Here is a 27,029-nt window from a genome sequence, read left to right as displayed (position 1 = left end):
TGCAGCTACGCGTGCGTTAGCGGACATCCTAGTCAGTTCAAAATCGTTTATGGGGAGAGGGTCGTTACATTTATGCTTACGCTATCCGGGTGTTTGGAGAAAGTAGCACCGGTCGTAGAAGTAGTGTTACTGGTGTCGCGCCAAGGCCTTGTTACTATTTCTTGAAAGAAATCCATTTTATTTTTATTTTGTATAATGTGATGTTTATGCTGTGTAGCCATTTTCAAGCAAAATGTTTAATCCGTTACACGCATATGTTTTGGTTTGCAATCACATAGTTTCATGGGCGGTCCGTGACTGGCCGGGTATAAGAGCTGTAGCCATGATATTCGGATCTGTAGGAACAACAGCACAGCCAAGCTATTTACTAGTCTGTCATATGACTAACCGTGAATACATGTGTGTAACGGGTTAAACATATTGCTTAAAAATGTCTACACAGCCGAAACGTCGGCCGGCCGTTGTGGTCGAGCGGTTCTAGGCGCTTCAGTCCGGAACCGCGCTGCTGCTACGGTCGCAGGTACGAATTCTGCCACGGGCATGGATGTGTGTGATGTCCTTAGGTTAGTTAGGTTTAATGGTTCTAAGTTCTAGGGGACTGATGACCTCAGATGTTAAGTCGCATAGTGCTTAAAGCCATTTGAACCGATACGTCGCTGTAAACAAAACGAAAATGAAATGGGTGTAAGGAAACAGCCAGTGCAGCAAACTAATTTCCCTCAAGAAGTTTCATAAAGGTTGTGGACCCAGTAAACTTAAAATATTGGAAATAGCTACTCCGATTTAGTGTAGTTCTCACCCCTGGTAGTTGTCTTTGAAAAGGCGAAAATGTCAGGTTTTGCCGGGATTCGAATAGCATATTAAGCCTACCGGTTCGCAGCCTTTCCCCAGCAGCGAAAGACATTTCTTCTCAATAGTGATGCTCAAACAACCCCACATGTTGATGATGCCTTTGCTTTAATTCTGTCTCTGGGGGAACTGCCAGCTTCAGTGAAGTAGTAGCTAGACGAAATCGGATCAGTGCTGATGGGCACTGACAGTATTAATTTATAAAAGGCTGTAGTTCAAATGCTTGAATGGTCCAGACAGAATGATAGCAATGGACACAGACCGTTGAAAGACATGTCGCAAAGATAGGGTGAAAGATGATAATGAATTAATAGTAGGTAGTTCCACAGAGGAACGAAGTCCATTATAATAATTACTCTATTTTCACCATTAGGGGATATACATGATCGTGCCAGTATCTCAGGCGAAAATTTTGGCGAAAGAGTTTGAGGTTGTAGTACTGTTCTCATCAGTATACCTCAGACAGCTCCAACAAGATGTTCTCATTCACTACGGTAGTAGGCCCTATCAAATCTGCCGAAAGCGCTGAAAGTGGGAAGATCCCACTTTCCACTGTATTAAGCTTCCAGGAAATAGCTGAAAACTCACAACATTTTTCCTAACATTCGTGGTCCTACAGAAACTCCTGAAAGATATATGGTGGAAAAAGCTGTTCCTAATAACGAGAAAACCAGGACTAAGTTATAGTGAGAAACAAATATTCAACAATGTCTGTAAACTGAAAGAACTTTGAAATGTGATTCTATAGAATAATATGAAAATTAAAGTCAACAAATAATCGACGAAATGACAACGTACTTGACAGCATGTTTTAGGAAATAAACTAAGCCTGTGGATAAATTATATCAGGAAAAGGAAAAGTCTATTGGTTTTCTGCTAAGACGTTTAGGAACAGATAACTTAGCATCGGATAGGATATAATGGGAGAAAAGTTGAAGGAATAGACAAAGAATAACTTACTCCAGTCAATGTTCACGTAAACTGTTTAATGACTATATCATTTTCGATTGTGTGGTAGGTGACAAATGGGAATGTTGACTGCTAGCTCGACCTAACTCTTCCGTCAGAAAGAAATTTTGTGGATTCGTGATAATTAATAGTCAGTCGAAACCGCTAAAGCCCTTAATTTATGTGAACGTTGACTGTGTGTGTGTGTGTGTGTGTGTGTGTGTGTGTGTATGTGTGTGTGAAATCTTATGGGACTTAACTGCTAAGGTCATCAGTCCCTAAGCTTACACACTACTTAACCTAAATTATCCTAAGAACAAACACACACACCAATTCCCTAGGGAGGACTCGAACCTCCGCCGGGACCAACCTCCCAGTCCATGACTGTAGCGCCCTAGACCTCTCGGCTAATCCCGTCTGAACGTTGACTGAAATAACCTTTATACAAGGTAACGTCCTCACTAATACACTCTCACAACTGCTTTCCAGAGGACAAATCATAAGTGAAACAAGTTACCAAGGATGTTGGATGTATTAGGTGTGTAGAGATAAAAAGGTTATCAGAAGATAGAGAAAAATGGAGGTATCACATATCAGAAGACATAATACAAATAATTTTTCTTTTTCACATGTCGAGTTCCATAGGACCAAATTGAGCAGCAAATCTTCCTTGCCGTGGAACGAGTCAGTAAAAGAAATTAACATCAAAAAAGTTAACACGAAATAAAATTTACACGAATACTATGCAGACGACAAGCAGATGAGTCGATGTCAGACATAATGAATAATATAACACAGGGATTTGTGTAATGTTTTTCAGTACTCCCCAACATACTAGAAGGAGTGAACCATAACAAAATTCTGTAGTTAATACTAACTTGAAAGCGCTAGAATTAACGCTAAGATTTTTTTAATTCTTGTGCTGGCTTACTGAAAATGTATGCATCAAAATACTGTTCGTCTTTCTGCACACGAGTCAAGGAGCGGCAATGTCAAATGCAGATTGGATTTCTGCCTAGTATTAACTGAGTGAAAACTGCTAATTCTTGAGTATTGTTAACATCTAACGACATTAAAAATATTTATTGAGAGACCAGTGTCAAAATTCCCAGACTCCTGGGCGGGGTTCGAAAAGAGGTTCACGCAATTACACCACATATTGCTCGAACCGCCTGTTTCTGGGCCGAAAGTACGCTTTGTGAATAAGAAGAGATACCACAGAATATAATGCCGTACATTATAAGCGAATGTAAGTATGGGAAGTAGACTTAAACTCATGCCGGATATCGCATACTACATACATTGTTTAAACGTAAATACATCAGCATTCCACTTTTGAAGATAGTGTTGAACAATTCTATGTAATCAAAATGTCAGTTTTAGTTGAACTGTGTGTTAAAATTGGAAAAATGGAGTCTTACTGTAATTTAGCAGCTACTTATTTTTTACAAGCTATGAACTTATGCCCTAAGCTGCACTGTTGGATAACTTGTCTGTTTTGAGCACAACATCCTCCATTACAAGCTAGTGTCATCAGTAAACAGAAATATTTTAGAATGTCCTGTAATATCGGATGGCATATCATTCATATGAGTAAAAACAGCTCCTCGCACTGATCTCAACATTCATAATGTATGGTATTTACGGCGTACGGTGCTCACCACTAAAATTGAAACACAATAGAGGCGGCTTACAGCAACGTCAAACTTGGATATGAAGATGACTGACATCTCGGAGTAGCAGCACTAAGAATGTAGGAGTAACGCCATCTACATATCTTATATGAGAAAATATTGCACAGCAGAAACAGCATGAAGTGCTGGCTATTTATAAAAACATCCTGTAATGGATTAAAACTTCTCGGTTCACTTGCCGCGTCAAATTTGAATGAAATTCCAACCTAAGTCAGACCTAGACGACGATGATGTAGACAGTCATCGAAAGCTTGGGATTTCATTCGAATCTGAAACTGCAATATCCAACCTCTCCGTGGCGAAAGACTCCATTGCCAGATCGTTTTATGATCCGAGTAAGGGGGAGGCACATCTGTTAATATGCTTCGAAATTCGGCAACGACTGTATCGTTGCGTAACGAGGTTGTGGTTTGTCGTTCTTCGATACTGCTGCCCGCGTTGGTCTGCATCCCGTGACTGTCATGCAAATATATCAGATCAATGGATTGAGGAACTGGGGAGAGTCATACTCAACTCTACGCATGATCTAATTGGCTCCCACGCGAATAGTGCCTGATAGGACAGACATTGTTCGCTCGGCCGTGCAGGATCGAGCAGCATCGTCACGTAGTTTGAGTCTGGAAATGGGCTTGTCTGTCCTCACTGACATTACGACGACGTTTGGAGCAGCATCATGGACTGTCCACACGGCGACGGTTGTTGTGGCTTCCCTCGACGCGAAAGCAGAGGGAGGTGGGCCGATAGCAGTACTCCCAACGACAACACGACGAACGTAGCCTTGTGTGGAGGCTCCGAGGAGAACCTACCTTGCCGAATTGTATCAATCGTCCAAATACGGGCCCAGCACCTGCCGTGACGGAAAGAGGCAGTACAGTTCGCCAACTTCACCTTTGTTGCATCCCACCTTCATCGTGTTGCAACCTTAATGGCCAGAATTGTAGTCCCGTTCAGTTTAATTGTGACATTCAGTCTTCACGGTAACGTAGAGGGCATGCCATCAGTTCTAGTCGCATTGCGAGATACAGGGGACATTTCCTCAGTATTCACGGAGTCAGCAGCCGAGTGAGTAAGCGCTTAGTTTCATAAGCGCGAGGACTCTGGATCGAATCTCGCTGCCGGTACTACTTTTTTGTGAGCTATTTGCTCCAATATTCGCTGCTATGACACGATATGAGTGCACACAGCGAAACTGTGTGACGACCGAGATTCGTTTATAAATGTAAACCAAGTTTCTTTTGGAGTAGTCACACTGGAAAAAAAGAAAAGGGAAAAAACCCGTGCAAGCAAAAAATCGGCGATCATTACATCTGCATTATGTAGCGATGGTAATTGTTTTCCACGTTTCTACGAACAGAATCATTCTGATTCATGCAGTGTGCATAAGTAACAGGTTACAATTGTCACAAAAGAATAGGCACTAATATAACTAAAATGACTACACAGATTTGACTGAAAGTTCTCGTGTACCCTTTTTTATCATTTCCAGTTTCTTTAAGGAAACAAACTTTTATTCCGTTTTTCATGTTAAAGGTCGGGGAAATAGTAAATTAAACATTACACATAGATACTTTGCATGGTCATAACAAATCTGTAGTTAGAACTCGGTGGGAATGAAAAAGAAACTACCGGCACCGAGATTCGACCCAGAGACGTCACGCTTATGAAACTAAGCGCTTACTCGCTCAGCTGCTGACTCTGTGAACACTGGGGGCCTTACAGCAGAAGCCCGCATTTAATTTTCAAACTTGATTTCCCTAAAGGATTGCGTCTTCTTGTTTACAAGTGTTGGACCCCTTTTCGTGTCCTACACACCATGTCAGTACGAATCAAATTGGTGGGAGTAATTTCGTACGATACCCTTGTGAGTGTTCGTGTCGCCGCCGCTACCACTGCCGCCCAGCGGGTGAAGGCGCGGGCTGCCAAGGATGCGCCCGCCGACGTCATCCAGGCTTTCGCTGCGGCCTCCGCAGAACTGCTTTGCGAAACTGCCGGCAGTACCTCCCACGGCGAAGGTTTATTTCTGCTTGCCATTTAATATCCTGTCAACCGTGAGATCATAACGGACGGATTCAACTGTGTAACAACCCGAGTTAGATACGGTGATCTCACACTCGTTATAGCTATGGTGTTACAGGTGCATTTTGAATCTGTCCACTGGATTATACGGTTTCTTTCAGGAGGAACAGCAAATAATTTACGAGACGGAAGTATAAACTGTCCACCTCCGCAGGTGGCACAGTCATCGAATTACCCGAGTTCGACTCCCAATAGGGAAAAGTAGGGTAAAGTGGCCAGGTTGGGAAAAGTGGGCACTGCTTATTTGATGTCTTCAACAGTGCTGCTTCCTGCGGAGAAGTGATTACACTAGCTGTGATCGATATCACTAGTGTTGTCAGGGACGTTGACAAAGGAAGCTTTCTCTGTCATCTTTCTGTGAAAACACAGGTTTTTCGATCGTTTGATGTAAGGTAAGTCACTCATATTGCTTTACTTACTTCACTTTTATTTAGAGCAATAGGTTTTCGCGACATCACGGTTTACGCAATGCCTCTTGGCTTACAAATGTAAGTCACTGTCGTTTCCTTCGGTTGTGCCGGCCGCTATGGCCGAACTGTTATAGGCTTCAGTCCGGAACCTCGCTGCTGCTACGGTCGCAGGTTCGAATCATGCTTCGGGCATGGGCGTGTGTGATGTCCTTAGGTTTAAGTAGTTTGAACCTTCGTTTGTATTGTTTCGTGTGTGAGCCACTGATACTGACATGGCGTTCCATCGGGAAAATTGGCCACGCTACACGTCGGGAAAAGTGGCCAAGGTAGTCACTTTTCCCTACAGATTCATTTTCATTCCGTTTGTCCCAATGAGAATTAGCTAATTCCATATTTTATGCGCAGTATCACAATTGAAATTCAAAGAACATAAATCGTTTCTCACTCAAAACTAATATCCATTATCCTGTTCTTCGGCAAGTTGGGGTTGTTGGGTTGTTTTGGGGAAGGAGATCAAACAGCGAGGTCATCGGTCTCATTGGATTAGGGAAGGACGGGAAAGGAAGTCGGCCGTGCCCTTGGAAAGGAACTATCCCGGCATTTGCCTGGAGCGATTTAGGGAAATCACGGAAAACCTAAATCAGGATGGCCGGACGCGGGATTGAACCGTCGTTCTGCCGAATGTGAGTCCAGTGTTTAACCACAGGACCACCTCGCTCGGTCTTCGGCAAGTATTTGCAAGGAATCCTTAATAACATTTTTGAAACAGAAAAGCAATTTTATGGGATTACAAACGTTCATATGGCTCTGAGCACTATGGGACTTAACATCTGAGGTCATCAGTCCCCTAGACTTAGAACTACTTAAACCTAACTAACATAAAGCCATCACACACATCCATGCCCGAGGCAGGATTCGAACCTGCGACCGTAGCGGTCGCGCGGTTCCGGAATGAAGCGCATGGAACTGATCGGTCACAGCGGCCGACTGGGATTACATTGCATGACCTGCGGCGATCGGCATTCCAGTTGGCATAGCAGAACAAAATATCACATCGTTTCAACAAAGAGTCTGAAATGTCGGTCAAATACTGGGAGGATAAGATGTCGGGGCTGTAATCGCTGGTTTCATGAACTGTGCCCTGGATGTGATGAGGGCGATGACAACTTCACAAACGAATTTTGTACATTACTTAATATTGTTTCTGAGTGGATAAATTGTGAATGAGTTAGACTGAAGTGGTAATCCATAATAAATCGTTTATTTCTATATTTATATCATTAGGAATTGTTGATATTTTTGTGCCGACAGTGTGTTGCAAAACGTTTCTTTCTCATTTGTATTATTGTTCTCTTAATAATAATCAATGGTGAAATAAAAACTAGAAGCTTATTCATTTTTTAAACCTGTAGTTGTTGTTGTGGTCTTCAGTCCAGAGACTGGTTTGATTCAGCTCTCCATGCCACTCTATCCTGTGCAAGTTTCTTCATCTCCCAGTACCTACTGCAACCTACATCGCTCTGAATTTGTTTAGTGTATTCACCTCTTGGTCTCCCTCTACGATTTTTACCCTCCACGCTGTCCTCCAGTGCTAAATTGGTGATTCCTTGATGCCTCAGAATACATCCTACCAACCGATACCTTCTTCTAGTCGAGTTGTGCCACAAATTTCTTTCTCCCTAATTCTATTCAATACCTCCTCATCAGTTATGTGGTCTACCCATCTAATCTTCAGCATTCTTCTATAGCACCACATTTCGAAAGCTTCTATTCTCTTCTTATCTAAACTATTTGTCGTCCACGTTTCACTTCCATACATGGCTACACTCCATACAAATACTTTCAGAAACGACTTCCTGACACTTAAATCTATACTCGATGTTAACAAATTTCTCTTCTTCAGAAACGCTTTCCTTGCCATTGCCGGTCTACATTTTACATCCTCTCTACTTCGACCATCATCAGTTATTTTGCTCCCCAAATAGCAGAACTCATTTACTACTTTTTAAAACTGAACAGTCTATTTAGGAATGGTGGTAAGGTCTGGCTACTTTACACCATTACGTTGGGAAAAGTGGCCACTATATAAGCATTCAGAAAAACCTGTATATATATCCAATAAAATGTACTCTCACCTTAGCTATAAATATTGGGTGTGATACCTTACAGTACGTAGATTTGAGATGTATTTGCCGCAAGGTTCAGTTAATAGCCATGGTTTCATGAAAACTCAGTTTCACTTACAGTGGCCATCTCCCCCTACTGCTATGGATGTCTCCTTGTTAGATGACTAATGCGGAATGGACTCAATCTCGAGATACCAAATGAGGAGCTCTTGGCCAAGCAGCAGCGGCTCCAGGTCACGAAAACTGAAAACAGTCGGGAGAGCATTGTGCTGACGCCAGACCCCACCATAGCGCATCCAATGATGTCTTTGTAGGAGGATGACAAGGCAGTCGATCGGTACCGATGGGCCCTAGGGAGCCTGTGGACGGAGTTTACATAGTATACACTAATTCAAATAAGACATCCATTTAACATATGTCCAGTTTTATTGGATACTGAGGTGCAGCTGGTTACAGAGATAAGTTTTCATTTCGCTTGTTCGTACTCCAGCTGCTATGGCTTTATTTATAGACTGTCATTTTTGTTTTGAACTTCATATTGTGAAGTAATGCTTGAGTTTACAGAACGGAACTTGTCAAATGCGATTGTCATTTGTTGGCTAATTCTACCGTGCCACTTAAGCATGCTACACATATTTACAAACGCTGAGTTATGTAGAATTTCTTGAAAATGAGCTTTCAGCATTATCGGAAGAGGTTCATTTAGCTACAAGGATGAGTATGTTCTTCTAGCATGACGGGCTCCTGCCTATTCTAGTCGTCAAGTACACATCATCTAAACCTTACGTTTCCAGGAAGATAGATCAGCGAAAATTGCCACATTTCTTGGGCACCAAGGTCTCTCGTTTTCCCGTGAGGTCAGAATATGCCAAAAGTACTAATGGAAAATAAGTGACAACTTCCGAAACTAAATCCTGATCCTGCGACAAAAAAGGAAAGCTTTGCTCAATCACCAAGACGGAGATACAGCTTTCTGTCTAACATAAAACAGTGGCTGAAAATTAGACTGCTAAACTCCTAGAGAGGACTGACTATTTTTGACGGGCCATGGCCCTAATGTCACCAATTAGCACCCAGTTGTGAGGAAAAAACCTCCCACAGCGTCTATACTGGCAAACAATACCCAGTTTCAGAATGTTCGCTGTACACAAAGATGATTGATGATGGCCGGCACCAACTGAATCGATGTGAGACAATCTATCACATACTATGCAGTACTGACGATACCGTATAAAGAAAGGCTTGGGTAGCACAGTACCACCTCCGTCACACAGTATGTGCTGTGCTACGGTTGTTTTCAACGGAAGACTTACCGAGGCAGACAATTTGGTGAAGGTAACAGTTGCAGTAAACATACAGCCAACGGCGTACGTTAGGTGCACATAACTTCGACTTCGGATCGGAAACGTGATCACAAACGAGTCTATCGCCATCCAAGGAACCAGAAAGACCAGGGCGAATGAGACCGACATGGGAAGGCATTAGTTTCCAGCAAGAACAATCAGGGGAGGCATCCCCTGGAAGCAGGAGTCCCCGAAATAGGCTCATTTCACTACACTGCCCCCCCCCCCCTCCTCTCTCCCCATCCGCCCAGCGACCAAGGAAGCGGCAGTATGTATTTGTGGACACGAAAGGGAAAAAGAGTCTATGTGCAATCTGACTGGCCAAAAACTGTTCTGAGGTATTGCTATTTATGACGGGATTCACGTAGACACAGTGTACATTAGTTATAGGTGGATGTAGTACCCTTTTGCAGTGCAATATAGGTGATAAAGGTGGTAGATATAGTTAGCTGTAGCAGTGGAAGCAGTGCTAATGACTAGTAGAAATATGCATAATGACGATGTGTTTGGTCGTCGTCATCATCGCCATCATCATCATCATCTACATTCAAGGCGCTGCAGTCATGGACTGTGCGGCTGGTCCCGGGCATGGGTGTGTGTGTTTGTCCTTAGGAGCCGGCCGGAGTGGCCGTGCGGTTCTAGGCGCTACAGTCTGGAACCGAGCGACCGCTACGGTCGCAGATTCGAATCCTGCCTCGGGCATGGATGTGTGTGATGTCCTTAGGTTAGTTAGGTTTAATTAGTTCTAAGTTCTAGACGACTGAAGATCTCAGAAGTTAAGTCGCATAGTGCTCAGAGCTATTTGAACCATTTGTCCTTAGGATAATTTAGGTTAAATAGTGTGTCTGCTTACGGATTGATGCCCTTAGCAGTTAAGTCCCACAAGATTTCACACACAAACAAACACACACACACACACACATTCATGAGTTAGGTTCGATGAAACCGTTCACAGCTTGAGCTTCTTAGCCCCATCGCTTCCAGCCGATCCATATCCGTGACCCCTTTGGATATATATTGCAAACGTTTTTACGGTATCTACTTTTTTCACATTTTGTTTACATATACCTTCTGTTTATTGATATATATGTAGCTTTTTCTTTTAATATGTATGCTTATCTGTAAATATAACAGTATTTTGTTAACAGTAGTAGTAGAGTTGATTCCTTTAATTAACAGTTTACAGTAAAGAATATTAATCTGCAGACAGTAGTAATTTACAGAATGAGATTTTTCTCTGCAGCGGAGCGTGCGCTGAAATGAAACTTCCTGGCAGACCAAAACTGAGTGCCGCACCGAGACTCGAACTCGGGACATTTGCCTTTCGCAGGCAAGTGCTCTACCATCTGAGCTATGCAAGCACGACTCACGCCCCGTCCTCACAGCTTTACTTCCGCCAGCACCTCGTCTTCTACCTTCCAGACTTCACAGAAGCCCTTCAGCGAACCTTGCAGAACTAGCACTCCTGGAAGAAAGGATATTGCGGAGATGTTCAAATGTGTGTGAAATCTTATGGGACTTAACTGCTAAGGTCATCACTCCCCAAGCTTACACATTACAGGGCTATTACAAATGATTGAAGCGATTTCATAAATTCACTGTAGCTCCATTCATTGACATATGGTCACGACACACTACAGATAAGTAGAAAAACTCATAAAGTTTTGTTCGGCTGAAGCCGCACTTCAGGTTTCTGCCTCCAGAGCGGTCGAGAGCGCAGTGAGACAAAATGGCGACAGGAGCCGAGAAAGCGTATGTCGTGCTTGAATTGCACTCACATCAGTCAGTCATAACAGTGCAACGACACTTCAGGACGAAGTTCAACAAAGATCCACCAACTGCTAACTCCATTCGGCGATGGTATGCGCAGTTTAAAGCTTCTGGATGCCTCTGTAAGGGGAAATCAACGGGTCGGCCTGCAGTGAGCGAAGAAACGGTTGAACGCGTGCGGGCAAGTTTCACGCGTAGCCCGCGGAAGTCGACGAATAAAGCAAGCAGGGAGCTAAACGTACCACAGCCGACGGTTTGGAAAATCTTACGGAAAAGGCTAAAGCAGAAGTCTCAGCGTTTACAATTGGTACAAGCCCTGACACCCGATGACAAAGTCAAACGCTTTGAATTTTCGGCGCGGTTGCAACAGCTCATGGAAGAGGATGCGTTCAGTGCGAAACTTGTTTTCAGCGATGAAGCAACATTTTTTCTTAATGGTGAAGTGAACAGACACAATGTGCGAATCTGGGCGGTAGAGAATCCTGACGAATTCGTGCAGAAAATTCGCAATTCACCAAAAGTTAACGTGTTTTGTGCAATCTCACGGTTTAAAGTTTACGGTCCCTTTTTCTTCTGCGAAAAAAACGTTACAGGACACGTGTATCTGGTCATGCTGGAAAATTGGCTCATGCCACAACTGTAGACCGACAGCGCCGACTTCATCTTTCAACAGGATGGTGCTCCACCGCACTTCCATCATGATGTTCGGCGTTTCTTAAACAGGAGATTGGAAAACCGATGGATCGGTCGTGGTGGAGATCATGATCAGCAATTCATGTCATGGCCTCCACGCTCTCCCGACTTAACCCCATGCTATTTCTTTCTGTGGGGTTATGTGAAAGATTCAGTGTTTAAACCTCCCCTACCAAGAAACGTGCCAGAACTGCGAGCTCGCATCAACGATGCTTTCGAACTCATTGATGGGAACATGCCGCGCCGAGTGTGGGAGGAACTTGATTATCGGCTTGATGTCTGCCGAATCACTAAAGGGACACATATCGAACATTTGTGAATGCCTAAAAAAAACTTTTTGAGTTTTTGTATGTATGTGCAAAGCATTGTGAAAATATCTCAAATAATAAAGTTATTGTAGAGCTGTGAAATCGCTTCAATCATTTGTAATAACCCTGTACTTAACCTAAATTATCCTAAGGACAAACACACACACCCATGCCCGAGGGAGGACTCGAACCTCCGTCGGGACCAGCCTCACAGTCCATGACTGGAGCGCCTAGACCGCTCGGCTAATACCGCGCGGTTATTGCGGAGATATGGCTTAGCCACAGCCTGAGGGATGTTTCCAGAATGAGATTTTTCACTCTGCAGCGGAGTGTGCTGCTGATATGCCAGGAAGTTTCATACCATTATTTGAAACAAACAACAACCGGTGCTGTTGACCTCGTTTGTGGTTTTACCACGCTTAACTTTTCGCTCGGCGTTTCCTAAGCGTCAATTACAAACATCCCAGAGCGACCCCAGCCGCGGTTTCGCAGCCAGTGAGCGTCGTCAGCCCTCGTCTCGTTTCGTCGGTGCCTCTGATTCTGAGTCACGCGCCTCATGGCAGTCGACTATTGTACTTAAGTTTTGCAGGTAATGGGATTAAATTGGCCTCGTGCACGAGGCAGCGGTCACTAATTAGGCCCCTGTGCGTTTCCCAAGCGGGTATGCGCTTCTCGCAGCTGGTGGCATCCCTTGTGAGCCGGCGCAGCTGAGCAGCTGGTTATTGCGTAACTGTGTGTGCGGCGAGAGCTTCGGGCGACGTGCTTCAGCAGGAGGTGGCGCTCACGACGAGTTTACAGCGCTGTAAAGCTGGCCGAAATCTGGCAGCGTTTCCGAGTACGTACTGTGTTTTGCACTGCGATTCGCAGCTTGAATTTTATGTAATCGCTGGCAACTAGTCAGAGACACACACACATGCACGCACACTCTCTCTCTCTCTCTCTCTCTCTCTCTCTCTCTCTCTCACACACACACACACACACACACACACGCATACAGTAAAAAAGAGAGATGACATTACCTATACAATTATGTGAAATTTGTTTTGTATTTTGAAACCGATGATCAAGAGCATTAAATGTTTCGTAAAACTATGTACTGGAACTCTGCCTTTGGCGGTAACGTTATAAGAAAACTCAGGCCTGTTTTTATCTTTGGTTTAACGTCGCTTCTTTCGTAAAAGTCAAAAATGATAATAATGCTTTTAACTACTTTAAAACTTCAAAGTAGCTACGGTGTATAGTCAGCTCGGAAATAATTCGTTTGGTATTTTACTGACCGTGAAAATAAATGAAGTTTACGTTAGTAATAACTTCACTCAGAAAATTTATCTGACTTCGAGAAAAATAAATTACTGCAGGGTAAATACAATTCATGTTTAGTAATAGAGCTTAGCGACAGTGATAATGAAAGACCTCATTCCCAACTAGACAAAAACTGTAAGTCAACAAGAGAGCAAGAGAGCTTTTCGTACTCGTACATCGTTTTATAATTTCGCAACACTGTCATCTTTGCTTAATTTTCTTATCTCAGTACTAGTTATGAGGTTCATTCATCGGTGGATTACATAGATGTTTTAATCAGCAAAATGAAATGTTGTTTCGTTTAGCAAACTAGTCGCTGTCATTTAGTAATTACTTCTTTTGATATGGAGGAAAATTCGTGTACAGTGGCTGTGACGTCACAGAGAGAATGTGTGGTAAACGCATTATAGTGACCCTGATATTTAAAAAGTTGAATTTGACCAAAATATGTTCCATGGAGATCACAGATTAAGGCCAAGAAACAGGGGTCTCCAAAACAAAAAATGGTTCAAATGGCTCTGAGCACCATGAGACTTAACATCTATGGTCATCAGTCCCCTAGAACTTAGAACTACTTAAACCTAACTAACCTAAGGACAGCACACAACACCCAGCCATCACGAGGCAGAGAAAATCCCTGACCCCGCCCGGAATCGAACCCGGGAACCCGAGCGTGGGAAGCGAGAACGCCACCGCACGACCACGAGATGCGGGCTCTCCAAAACAACTAAGAGCAAGTTTCAAAAGTATTTTTTATATCGCAATTTCTCGGCATGGCACGGAGACGATGTCGATAAGCGTTAATAGATGTCTGATTACATAATTGAGACACCAGTTTGATCTGAGGACAACTTTTTTTTTGTATCAGGTTTTTAAAGTATTCACCTTCCTTCATGTTTTGTTCGAAAAGAATAAATGTGTTACCGGACAGGCACGATGGGTTCTGGAACCCAAAAATGCTTGTATGTGTCGTTGAAGATGATCTTCGTGAAAAACGAACGAAACTACAACGGCAAACATTCAATACGGTTGACTGTAATATTGATCGAACAGTGAAAATAGGTATGTGAAATAAATGCCACTATAACCGCTTGAAAAGTAAGAGTTCGCTACATTTTTCATGAAGAAGTAACTATAAAACAGTTTCATGCAAGAGTGGTTTCGTGATGGTTGAACGTTGCCAAAAAGCAAATGCGAAAATGTGTCTCTTGGCAATTGGTTATTTTTTTTTAAAGAAACTGATTTTCCGTCAGTTTATTACTGTGGGTAAGATGTGTGTTCAATAGTTCACGCCACAAACGAAACAGCGACCAAAGCAGTGGATTGAAGGATGATGCCCAGCACCAGAGAAAGCGAATTCGATTTCATCTGCTGCTAGCGCTAGGCTAGTGATTTTGGGATACAAACAGGATTCTTCTTATAGGTTACCTTGAAGAGCATAAGAATATAACTGGGATGTGCTGCACACATCTTCTAGACCAACAACACAAAAAGTAATAAAGAAAATGCCTGGATGCGAAGAAAGAAATTATTTTTTTCATTTATACATGCTTCTCTCAAAGGTAAACTTCTCGGCTTGCCCTTGCAGCAGCTTTTTTGATTAATTAGAGACATACTACATGTTTGCAACAAAAAACAGTACACTGACATTGAAATGTGGAATGTCGAACACCGAATAGCAATGCGTTTATTGCACTTTCTCTCTTTGTTTCCAGTGTCACGAAAACCCACAAAACACACAAACTCACACCACTGTTTGTATGTATCAGTAAACTACCATCTTCGACATGTGTCGTCTGAGAGCTGCTCACGATCCTAATTTCATGAGTTCGAATTGTAAACCTACATAGCTACAGCGACGAGATTTGGAAAGAAGCCTGCTTGCATTAAAAATCAAACAGTTACATATTGTTTCCGCAATCTCATTATTCTAAACAGTGTTTACCGAATACATACGCGCATACAAAGTTATCCATTGTTGCTTTGACACATAATTTCATTACAAATGTTTGTAAATTATTTATTTTCAAATAGTTAATATAAAACTCGTAATGTTGTACATAACGACAAGAGACGACTCCATCCTTTGCTGTCGAGCTTCACTATTGCTGACATGCTTTTTTACAAGCAAGTCCGTTTCCCTCGTGTGACCTAAATGCTAATTATAAGACGAACATTTCTCCTGCATAAACACGTTATCTGCATCGGGTAATTTTTCGAACAAAATATGTGTATATTCATCTTTGTGAAGGATACTGAGACTTACATTTGATAAAACGGTAGAACCCCGTGAAAATCAACCGTCTAACTTTCGGCGTATCGTGAGTAACTTACCTACTAGTCTTTCGTGGTAGTAAGTTAATTACCGGCAGAAAAACAACGGATATGGAACTGAAGCGGGACTTCTCAATTATCAAATACAGTGATAGTAAATGCAAAGAAGTACTTGCAAAAATATTTGCCATGAGAGAGAAAATCTGAACGAATCAACTAGGAAGAACTTTCACCAGAGGGACTATAACTTCAGTAATATGGAATAAAAATTATTGACGCACAAGAACAGCGTTGTTTGTTTGGAATAGAGAATTGGTGCTTGCAGAAGTAATCATAAGAGACAGATCAGACGATATGTAAAATTTTACCCGCCTCAAACTATGTGCTTGGACCTACCAAATGGCAGATGACAGGTTTTACCGACAATCGGCGAGCTGTCATTTGTGAGTATCGTGACTCGAAGAATAGAGTGTTGCATCTCACATAATGCGTGGTGTTGCTTTGTGTAAATTTTGATAGAAATTCTGGCACACTCGCTCATGCGTTTACGTGTTTTAAGCTCGTCCGTTGGTAGAGAGTCGAGCAAATATACAATATCTATGCCGTTCTCTGACACTTCACTAAAGGATGGTGATATTTCTTCCGAACTAAATAGTGTATTATTCAGTGATATGCAGCAGAGGGCAGACTAGTAGGATAGATTAAGTCCGGTTGTGCAGAACGTTGCGATCGACGTTCGAGTAATTGATTTACTGCCAGTATCAAGCTAAGCCATAAGGCACTGCGATTTCTATGAGGTGCTGGCGTTCCATAATTCACTCTCCCTCCACCTCTCCCTCTCCCTCTGCCTCCCCCTCATCCTCTCCCCCCTCTCTCCCTCCTCTCTCCCCTTCTCTCTCCCCTTCTCTCTATCCCCTCTCTCTTCCCCTCTCTCCCCCTCTCTCCCCCTCTCCACCCTCTCTCCCTCACTCCCCCACTCTCTCACCCCAATCTCTCCCCCCACTCTCTCCCCCATCTCTCCCCCATCTCCCACCTCTCCCCCTGCCCCCTTCTCTCCCCCTCTCTCTCCCTCTCTCCCCCCTCTCCCCCATTCTCTCTCCCCCATTCTATCTCCCCTCTTCTCTCTCCCCCCTTCTCTCTCCCCCTTCTCTCTCCTCCCTTCTCTCTCCCCTCTTCTCTCTGCCCCCTTCTCTCTCCCCCCTTCTCTCTCCCCCCTTCTCCCTCTCCCCCTCTCTCTCCCCACTCTCTCTCCCCCCCTCTCTCTCCCCCTCTCTCTCCCCCCTCTCTCTCTCACCTCTCTCTTCCCCCTCTTCTCCCTCTTCCCCCCTCTCTCTACCTCTCCCCTTCTCCCCCTCTCTCGACCACAAGACAGAAAGCTTGCCAAACTGTGTCTACACATTATCTCATAGCAATCCACAGATTGTCCCGACACCTGTACCATGAGCGGAAGCGTCGTACTTAATTTGCTTTAGGTGATCATGGGAAGTTGTTTCGTAAATACCATGAACGATTTCCTTCTCTGTTTATACTAAACAAGACTAATGCTCAGTTACTAATAGCTTCGATGACAACAGAACTCTGATGACTAACATTCCTAGCTGGCCAGAGTGGCCGAGCGGTTCTAGGCGCTACAGTCTGGAACTGCGCGAACACTACGGTCGCAGGTTCGAATCCTGCCTTGGGCATGGATGTGTGTGATGTCCTTAGGTTAGTTAGGTTTAAGTAGTTCTAAGTTTTAGGGGACTGATGACCTTAGAAGTTAAGTCCCATAGTGCTCAGAGCCATTTGAACCATTTGAACTAACATTCCTAATTTCTTTTTCTCCTCGTAGTTTGCAGAAATTTCGTGGTTTCTGTGTAAACTCGTCTTTACCTCTGACACGTACGAACAACATTAGAAGAACATGTTAAGACGAACCGCAACAATACTAGTGCCAAAGGCAGAGCTGTAAACGCGTTGGTGATTATATTTTGCCTGATTATTCGATATAATTATTTGAAACAATTCGACAATTCTGTATTAAAATGCTGTTACATTACCTACGATGGTGCTCATATGCACTTTACCTCGACATCCTCTTTCCAGTGTCTTTCTGGAGATGAAATCGGAGCACAAACAAACGGTTTTTGAATTGCTGTAAAATCCTCTGCTAATTTATAAAATAAAGATGCTGTAAGTTTATGAAGCCCTTACCAGCAATAATATTAATGGGATATCTTCTTTGTTTTGCAGTTTTTCCTTGGAGAGGGATCTGCCCTGCCTAGAAGAAGCTTTGGTAAGAACAAAAGCAACCAATTTTTCTTACATAATCAGATGTACTTTTGTTGTGTATCAAACCAAATTGTAACTGATTTCCGAAATGGACAGCACTTTTCGTCTGTCTTCGTAAGAGATTAAGATAATCTAAGCGTACTTAAGGGAATGTGGTACATACAGTACAAAAAATGGCGGTTCCAGGCGCTACAGTCTGGAACCGAGCGACCGCTACGGTAACAGGTTCGAATACTACCTCGGGCATGGATGTGTGTGATGTCCTTAGGTTAGTTAGGTTTAATTAGTTCTAAGTTCTAGGCGACTGATGACCTCAGAAGTTAAGTCGCATAGTGCTCAGAGCCATTAGAACCATTTGAACAAAAAATGGACGGAACAGTTTTCGTCCCAGTGTTTGGATTAAAAGGTGCAGAAAGGAGACATTCCTGGCAATGAACTCGGCGAAAGTAAGACAGGACTACACACAGGTTACGGGGAAAGTTGACGCAGTCTCGTCAGGACCGTGGTAACTGCTACACTGGCGGTATGCAATGAGACACGACTTATTGGTTGCTAACTGGCGGTATGCAATGAGACGGGACTTATTGGTTGCTAACAATTAACTTCATACAGACGAGCATGTCGTATACGGGACGAGGAGGTGACCAGAAAATACAATTTTTTCAAGAGCGTCATTCCTTGTCTTTATTTCGGTATTGTTGACAGACGATACATTCCTCGTGTTCAGGCACGCTAGCGATTCCAGTTTCTACCTGATATTTCGAAAACTGACTTAATCGTCTCCATCAGGTGCAACGAGAGCTAGACATTCATTTGCTCGCTGCCTGAACTCCATCTATACTTTCAGATATCTTTAGCAGCACGCCCCTGTTTGCATCCAAATCAAACTCTCTGAGGTGGTCACATTTTTAGCGCGGCGACGTAGCGTGAGTGTACATCACCTGTTCTTGAGACGTTACAACATATTTACTCAATTCGAAATGAAACTATCGCCTCCAAATGTTGACTGTTGCAGCCGCACAGCACAGATATTGATATGCACAGTACATCAGTCACCAGTCACATATCTAGGTGCAGTCTAAATAAGTTCGACGACGTTTTTCCGCTTCTAAGTGGTTGCACTTAAAGCTGCTACAAACATAACATTCTCATACGGAGGTATCATGATATACTGAACTTGCTTAGACTAGAGAACCGCTAAGGAACACTTTGTGATTTGAGGAAAACATAATGGTCGTCTCGTTTTGACGCTCCAGCAGCAACTCTGTTTGCAGACTAAACGGGAGAATTCAGGTCCGACTGTTATGCAAACAAATGTTGTTTATAAATGTCCAAACATATTTCTGCACCTTTGCTCCAACATCTGTCGGCTCTTTCATTTAGGTTTTAAGGAAATTAAGACTAAAAACATTTTATTGTGACTGTTACCTTATTTTTTACGTTGGTGGCTTCTGTAGGACCCTCTTTATATTAATGTATACCGATAGCTTCCGATCTGCAACTAAATGACGTTATTGTAAGTTTGGGTGGCGAGTTAACAGATCAGTTTACCTACAAACTTAATTTTGTTGCTCGAAAATATTTGGTGACTATATTTTACGAATACTTACAGTTACAAACGAAGTATCCGGCCTGTGTTAGAGAACTCAGAAGACAAAAAAAATCCACAGACAAAAATTCAAAAGATAGTGCCAACTTTCAATTCTCGTCAGAAAGTATACATAGGGCAAAAATGCGGAAATTTTAAAACAAGGCATTCAGAACACCTACGAGCTATAATAAGTAACAACTCTCATAGCACATTTTCTGTCCACTTATCATCCGCAAGCGCCACCCAACTAAAATAGATTAAAAAATGCTAATATCCAGTAACAACATTTAACAAAAACTTACAGCAAAGAAAAGTTTGCACATACCCGAAGACATTAGAAGAAGGAATACATGTTACAAACGACTACACTATTCGTGGCACACCATTTAAAACGGTGGACACACAATCCACTCCACTGAAGGCCGCTAAAAATGGTTCCATGTATGAAATGACGGGACAGCGGAGCAGCCCATAGTAGCTTGATAAGTGTCTGCTTCACGATACATTTTTGGAATGTCTTGAAAGTAGCTGTAAAACTGCTAAGTTATTTTATCGTAAGAAATTTGTCACATAACTGGATGAAAGATTAGTCGAGATGGTGTCTGACACATTGAAAGTCAGGCCGTAAATATTTCTGGTACAGGTGATGCATAATAACGTAAATTAGGCGGCAGAGGAAGGTGACAGCTTTTGTGCGTCAAAGAATTTATACCTGCAGTACACAATCAGAGTAGATACAGTTAAATAGTTGAATACTGGTTGGCCTTCCCGAGATGTTTTGGATGGACGTTTGTGTGACCTCGGGCAGTTTTAGGACGGCGGAGGCCCACGGGAAGTCGTAAAGAGCAAGGCGCGCGTCCTCCGCTGTCTTGGCTCCCGAGAGCGCTATCCCAGATGCTCTTTCCCGGCTCTGGCACAGCGGCTGCTGCGCTGCAACGCGTGGCCACAGGGGTCCGCCTCAGTGCGAGCTGGTTTTTTAGCAGCCTTTGCCCCTCCAACAAGGCGACTGCTGCGATTAATACTTCCCTTTCCAACTGGGTGGAAACTGTGGAACTTTCGTCTACAAATGGACTCCATTTTGTAAGGATCTGGACGATGACAAGGGCTATTTGGAAAGCATCGCTCCCATAAGACGTTCCTGACAAGCGCTTTCCTGCAGTCGGCAGCATCGCATTTGTTGTTGTTGTTGTTGTTGTTGTTGTTGTTGTGGACTTCAGTCCGGAGACTGATTTCTTGCAACTCTCAACGCTACTCTATACTGTGCAAGCCTCTTCATGTCCGTATAACTGCTGCAACCTACATCGTTCTGAATCTGCTTACTGTATTCATCTCTTGGTTTCCCTTTACGATTTTTATCTTTCACATTTCCCTCCAATACTAAGTTGGTGATCCCTTGATGTATCAGAATATGTTTTATTAACCGATCCATTCTTAGTCAGGTTGTGCCACAAATTTCTTTACTCCTAAGTTCTATTCAGTACCCCCTCGTTCGTTATGTGATCTAATTTTCAGAATTCTTCTGTAACACCACACTTCAAACACTACTATCTCATTCTTGTCTAAACCGTTTATCGTCCATATTTCACTTCCATACATGGCTACACTCCATACAAATACTTTGGTAAAAGACTTCCTAACACTTACATCTATATTCGACGTCAACAAATTTGTCTTCTTTAGAAACGCTTTTCTGGCCATTGCCAGTATACATTTTATGTCCTCTCTACTTCGGCCATCATCAGTTATTTTGTTACCCTAACAGTAAAACTCATCTACTACTTTAAGTGTCTCGTTTCCTAATCTAATTTCCACAGCATCAATTGATTTAATTTGACTACATTCCATTATCCTTGTTTTACTCTTCTTGATTTTCGCCTTATATTCTCCTTTCAAGATACTGTGCATTCCGTTCAACTGACCCTCCAAGTCCTTTGCTGACCACACATTGCATGTTGTACCGCCGTACAGCGTGACCTTCAGAAGTGGTGGTCCAGATTGCTGTACACACCGGTACCTCTAATACCCAGTAGCACGTCCTCTTACATTGATGCTTGCCTGTATTCGTCGTGGCATACTCTCCACAAGTTCAAGGCACTGTTAGTTCAGATTGTCCCACTCCTCAATGGTGATTTGGCGTAGATCCCCCAGAGTGGTTTATGAGTCACGTCGTCCGTAAACAGCCCTTTTCAATCTATCCCAGGCATGTTCGACAGGGTTCATGTCTAGAGAACATGCTGGCCACTCGTCGAGCGATATTGTTGTCCTGAAGGAAGTCATTCAAAAATGTCCACGACGGGGGCGCGAACTGTCGTCCATGAACACGAATGCCTCGCCAATATGCTGTCGATCTGGTTGCACTGTCGGATGGAGGATGGCATTCACGTATCGTACAGCCGTTACAACGCCTTCCATGACCACCCGCGGCACACGTCGGCCTCACATAATGCCACCCCAAAACATCAGGGAACCTCCTCCGTTGCTGCACTCGCTGTGTCTAAGGCGTTCGCCTTGACCGGGTTGCCTCCAAACACGTCTCCGACGATTGCCTGATTGAAGGTATATGCGACACTCATCGGTGAAGAGATCGTGATGCCAATCCTCAGCGGTCCATTCGGCATGTTCTTGAACCCATGTGTACCGCACTGCATGGTGTCGTGGTTGCAAAGATGGACCTCGCCATGGACGTCGGGAGCGACGTTGGGCATCATGCAGCCTATTGCGCACAGTTTGAGTCGTAACACGACGACCTGTGGTTGCACGAAAAGCATTATTCAACATGGTGGCGTTGCTGTCAGGGTTCCTACGAGCCATGATCCGTAGATAGCGGTCATCCACTGCAGTAGTAGCCCTTGGGCGGCCTGAGCGAGGCATGTCATCGACAGTTCCTGTCTCTCTGTATCTCCTCCATGTCCGCAAAACATCTCTTTGGTTCACTCCGAGACGCTTGGACACTTCCCTTGTTGAGAGCCCTTCCTGGCACAAAGTAACAATACGGACGCCTAGGCATTGTTGATCTACAGACAACACGAGCCGTGTACCTCTTTCCTGGTGGAATGACTGGAACTGATCGGCTGTCGGACCCCTTCCGTCTAATTGGCGCTTCTCATGCATGGTTGTTTATGTCTTTGGGAGGGTTTAGTGACATCTCTGGACCGTCAAATGTACTGTGTCTGTGATACAATATCCACAGTGAACTTCTGTCTTCAGGAGTTCTGGGAACTGGAGTGATACAAAACTTTTTTTGAAGTGTGTAGTAACAATGAGACCTTCTAGAGATACTAAGGAAATGTTGGTTCACATTTTCTTACGCCGTGCTTATGTACAGCGTTTCCTAACAAAGAGGGCTCTCTCCAAGAACAACAACTTCTCAATAATTGAATGGATGTAGAAGAGCCATTGTCACGACCATATAAATCAGTAGCACGAAGTGTAGTGCCGGTTTCCCAAAGCTCGTGGCGTCGCTATAAACTATTTCTCCAGGAGAAACCATCGCAACAACCTATGACTCTTTGGCCAACTTCAGTGCTAATTAACTCGGAAATGGCGTAACGTATCGAATCTTTTTCGTAATAACTATTTCTCAGCACAACATACCCTGCTACATCCTTACTAGCTTTTCAGACAGTTTGTGACCGCACTGTATACGGTCTCTACAGTCTTCGTTCCGTTCCATGTAAACATGTTGCATCTGACAGTGGAATAACGCGTGCTACTTCAGAAAATTTTCTGTTTGTACCACTATTTTTATCACGTTCTCTATGCATGCGAATTTAACATAAAGTGATTCTTGATGTGCAGAACTATGAATCCCGTCTGTGGATCGTAGTAGTTTTTTTCTCTTTCAGCGTCCGTTAAATGTTTAAATTTTTTCTGCATGGTGTCGTAATGGCCTTCTGTCATTGTTAAAGGCTTGTTACGATAAGTCTCTAGACTGCCATTTTTTGTGCAAACAGCCGCTGTACATGTGAACTTCTATTTCACCACAAACAACAACGGCGAGTGAACAGCGCTGACACCACGATTCACCCGAACTGAAGAAATTCGTACCGACTGAAAACGGCCACAGCGCAGTGCTGAATCAAATGTCGCCGTGTACTGAGTACTTCGGGAAGTGGCGAACAAAGCAGAGACAGGCTAAGCTGCGGCCCACACATCTTTTTCGCATGCATTTTGGCACGCAGTGGCCGTCACAGGTCTACATCATTCTGCGTTTCCTTACCGTTATCTAGCTATGACACTTTTTCGGATACAACGGCACTGTCAGCGAACGATCGCAGTGTGTTGCTGACCTTATCTAATAAAATGTTTACGCATTGTAAGAACATTAGCTGTCCTGTTACCCATCCCCAAATTATTTCGGATTCTGTTGAATATTCGCAGTCCAGTGTAGCGTACTATGTTTTACCAGGAACTTTCCTGCAGATTAAAACTCCATGCTAGAGTGGGACTCGAACCTGAAATCGTTGTTTTCGCTGATAAGTGTTCAACCGACATAGTTATCCAGACACGACTCACGACCCTCCCTCACAGCCTTAGTTCAGCCAGAACCTCATCTTCTACTTTCCAAGCTATGGTTAATAAGCGGGATGGATAAAAAGCATATCAACGATGCCGTAACAAAAAGGACATGTTTCACATGGCATGTTCGCTGTCTGTAGTCGATAGAAAAAGTCAGTAGAAGCAGCGCAGTAAGCGGCGACGGCTGCGTTTGAGTCAGTTGCTGTGTTTATTGTCTGAATGTGCGGGAGGCCAGTTCAAGCGCTCTAACATGATGTTTAGGAGACACGATCAACGTGCATGAATCAAGACTGAAGTGACACTTTGTCGGAGCGCACAACAATGATTCCCTCTAGCACTACATACCCTCATCCTTCTCGACAATGCACGATGCCACGCGGCAAAAGTCGTGCAGAAACACCTCCTTACGTGGGGCTGGGAGATACTGGAACATCTGTATTCACACGAAACGAGTCCGTGCGACTACGACCTGTCCGCCAAAATGGAGGAACCTCATCGTGGCACACGCTGCATGACAAGAAACGACATCATCTGTGCCATAGGGCGATCCTAGTGCGACATCGACTAAGACGGATGCACTGACGTTATACGAAGGTTTCCGGCTCTTTGAGGGAAGCTGATAGAGATGCGGGGCGATTATATTGAGAGCACGTAATGCGGTAAACGTCTGTCAATAAGATCTGCTATGAATTATAGCCTTTTTACCACTACTTTTTATCCAATCCATGTACATTTCTCCGCAACACGCTTTCTTCCAGGAGTGACAGTTCGGTGACGAGTGCAGAGCTTATCTGGAGTCTAGAAAATAGGGGACGGGTACCGGCGGAAGATGGGGTGCGTCAGTCGTGCCTGCATAGCTCAGTCGGTAAAGCACTTGCCCACGAAAGGTAAAGGCGCCTGTTTCCAGTCCCAGTACGACAATCAGTTTCAGTCTGACAGGGAGATTCAAATCAACTCACACTCTGCTTCATCTTCATCATTTTGATATGCAGCTTCTTGTGTTGGCCGTGTTTGCAGTTGAAATTGTTGGATGTGAGGTATGCCAGTTATGTAAAACACCGTTTTTTTCAGTACCCGAAGATGTTTCGGCAACACTGTGCCATCATCAGTGGGTTTACGTTTTTATTTATTCTATAATGTGAACATTTTTCTTAAATGATTATAAAATTACGTGGATGTTTAGTTCAAACAATAGGTCGTTTCTTTTTGTAAATACCTTTACCGGTGTGCATGAATTTTCTGGATCACACACAAAGATAAAATGCAAACAGAATTCAAATTTGGCGCCGAACTCTCTGGTGAACAAATGAACACTGACTGTGCTGGGACACACAAAAAACCACAATCACACTGTGTTTTGGTGAAGTGAAAAGTGTTTTACTACATTATTTGTGGAAAATACTTGTTATAGTTTCCTGTGCATCACAACAATTCAGCATGATGGGGAGAATGGAAGTGCTTACCACACGAAAACGTAAGTAAAAACGAATATAGGTGCGAAAACATCGAGACCAATAAATTACATTCTAGAAGATAGGTTAACTCCCAGCAAAAACTTTATCATCAACATCGTTTGGTTGCAGATGACAAGCTACCTGTAGTAATTAACACAAGAACATTCATGCAAACCAAATGTAAAGGTATTTACAAAAAGAAACGATCTATTGTTTGAACTAAAGATACACATAATTTTATAATCATTTAAGAAAAATGTTCACATTGCAGAATAAATAAAAACGTAAGCCCACTGATGATGGCACAGTGGTGCCGAAACATGTTTGGGTGCTGAGAAAAAACGGTGTTTTGTATAACTGGCGGACCTCGCATCCAACAACTTCACTTCATAGTCAAAATTCGTTCCAGGTTTTAGCAGTAAAAGCTATTTTCAGAGAATCATGTGGTTTGAAAGTACCCCGCATGATCGTGTCTTGTCTATGAGTGGGAAATGTGGAACAGAGTCGGACGTCTTTTGGAGATGTAGCAAAATATAGTCTGTCTGGTCTGTTGTTTACAAGACGATGTATGTGAAAAAAAAAGACTTGCCTTTCACAAGAGCGGTTAGTCCTGAACTTGTGTTGATCGTTTAAGAGAAACGAACTATTGTCTGGGAATGTCATAATATTACAGCTTGTAGCATGTTCTAGTCCTCTGCAATAGGTGAATGATAAGATTGACGTTGTGTACTCAGACTCAGTCTCTATGATGTTTGACGTTAAATGCCAGTGCATTTAAATTTTACTCCCACATCAGTGTTGTTTAGTGCTGTTTCTCGTGTGCGTCAAGAGGCGTGCTTTTAATTGTGTCCTGCCTTGAGGTTCGCCGTCAGTGTTACGTTATGTGCTATGCCATCCGTCGCTACCTTTATGCTCCAGTCATACTGTGCCTTGTGTTCTTTTAACCGTCGCAGTGTGTGGCTTTTTGTGTGTGCTACTTTTAAACAGTTTTTTTATCTCCATTTTACAGTCACCCCGTTTTTTGTCTATTGTCTTCCATGATGTTCCCCTTTTTTATATCTATGTTCACCTTATTCTCTCCTTTGCTGTTTTTAAATGTCTTCTATTGTTTTGTTCTATGTCTTTCGGCTGAAGAGCAGCGCCTATGTTGCTGCCAGCCCGCCCCGATGGGGAATTGAAATACAATAAAGGAAAAAAAAAATTTACTCCAGCTGAGGAGACGACGAGACAAATGCAATAGGAAGGCTCCTTGAAGAAATTATGGTCCTGTGTTCAATGAAAATGCCTTATTTGCCTGATGTATATGATTCCATTGCCTTACAGACTTACAAGTCTGGTACCACACGGGGTGAAATCGACGATCTCTTAGATTTATGTGAATTTTGCTCGAATTATGTTCGAC

At 43.2% G+C, this 27,029-nt stretch overlaps 1 protein-coding gene across 1 annotated transcript in view; it reads left to right on the top strand.

Annotated features, from left to right (window-relative positions):
• Positions 1-27,029, top strand: part of LOC126194779 (uncharacterized) — a 1,062,808-nt gene that overhangs the window by 146,851 nt on the left and 888,928 nt on the right. The window contains exon 2 of the mRNA XM_049933080.1: positions 18,026-18,068. The gene's annotated coding sequence lies outside the window, so the exon portion shown is untranslated. The remainder of the gene's footprint in view (positions 1-18,025; positions 18,069-27,029) is intronic.

Source organism: Schistocerca nitens, chromosome 1, assembly GCF_023898315.1.
Source record: "Schistocerca nitens isolate TAMUIC-IGC-003100 chromosome 1, iqSchNite1.1, whole genome shotgun sequence".
Classification (NCBI taxonomy): Eukaryota; Metazoa; Arthropoda; class Insecta; order Orthoptera; family Acrididae; genus Schistocerca; species Schistocerca nitens.
This window is presented reverse-complemented; position numbering and strand designations above follow the sequence as displayed.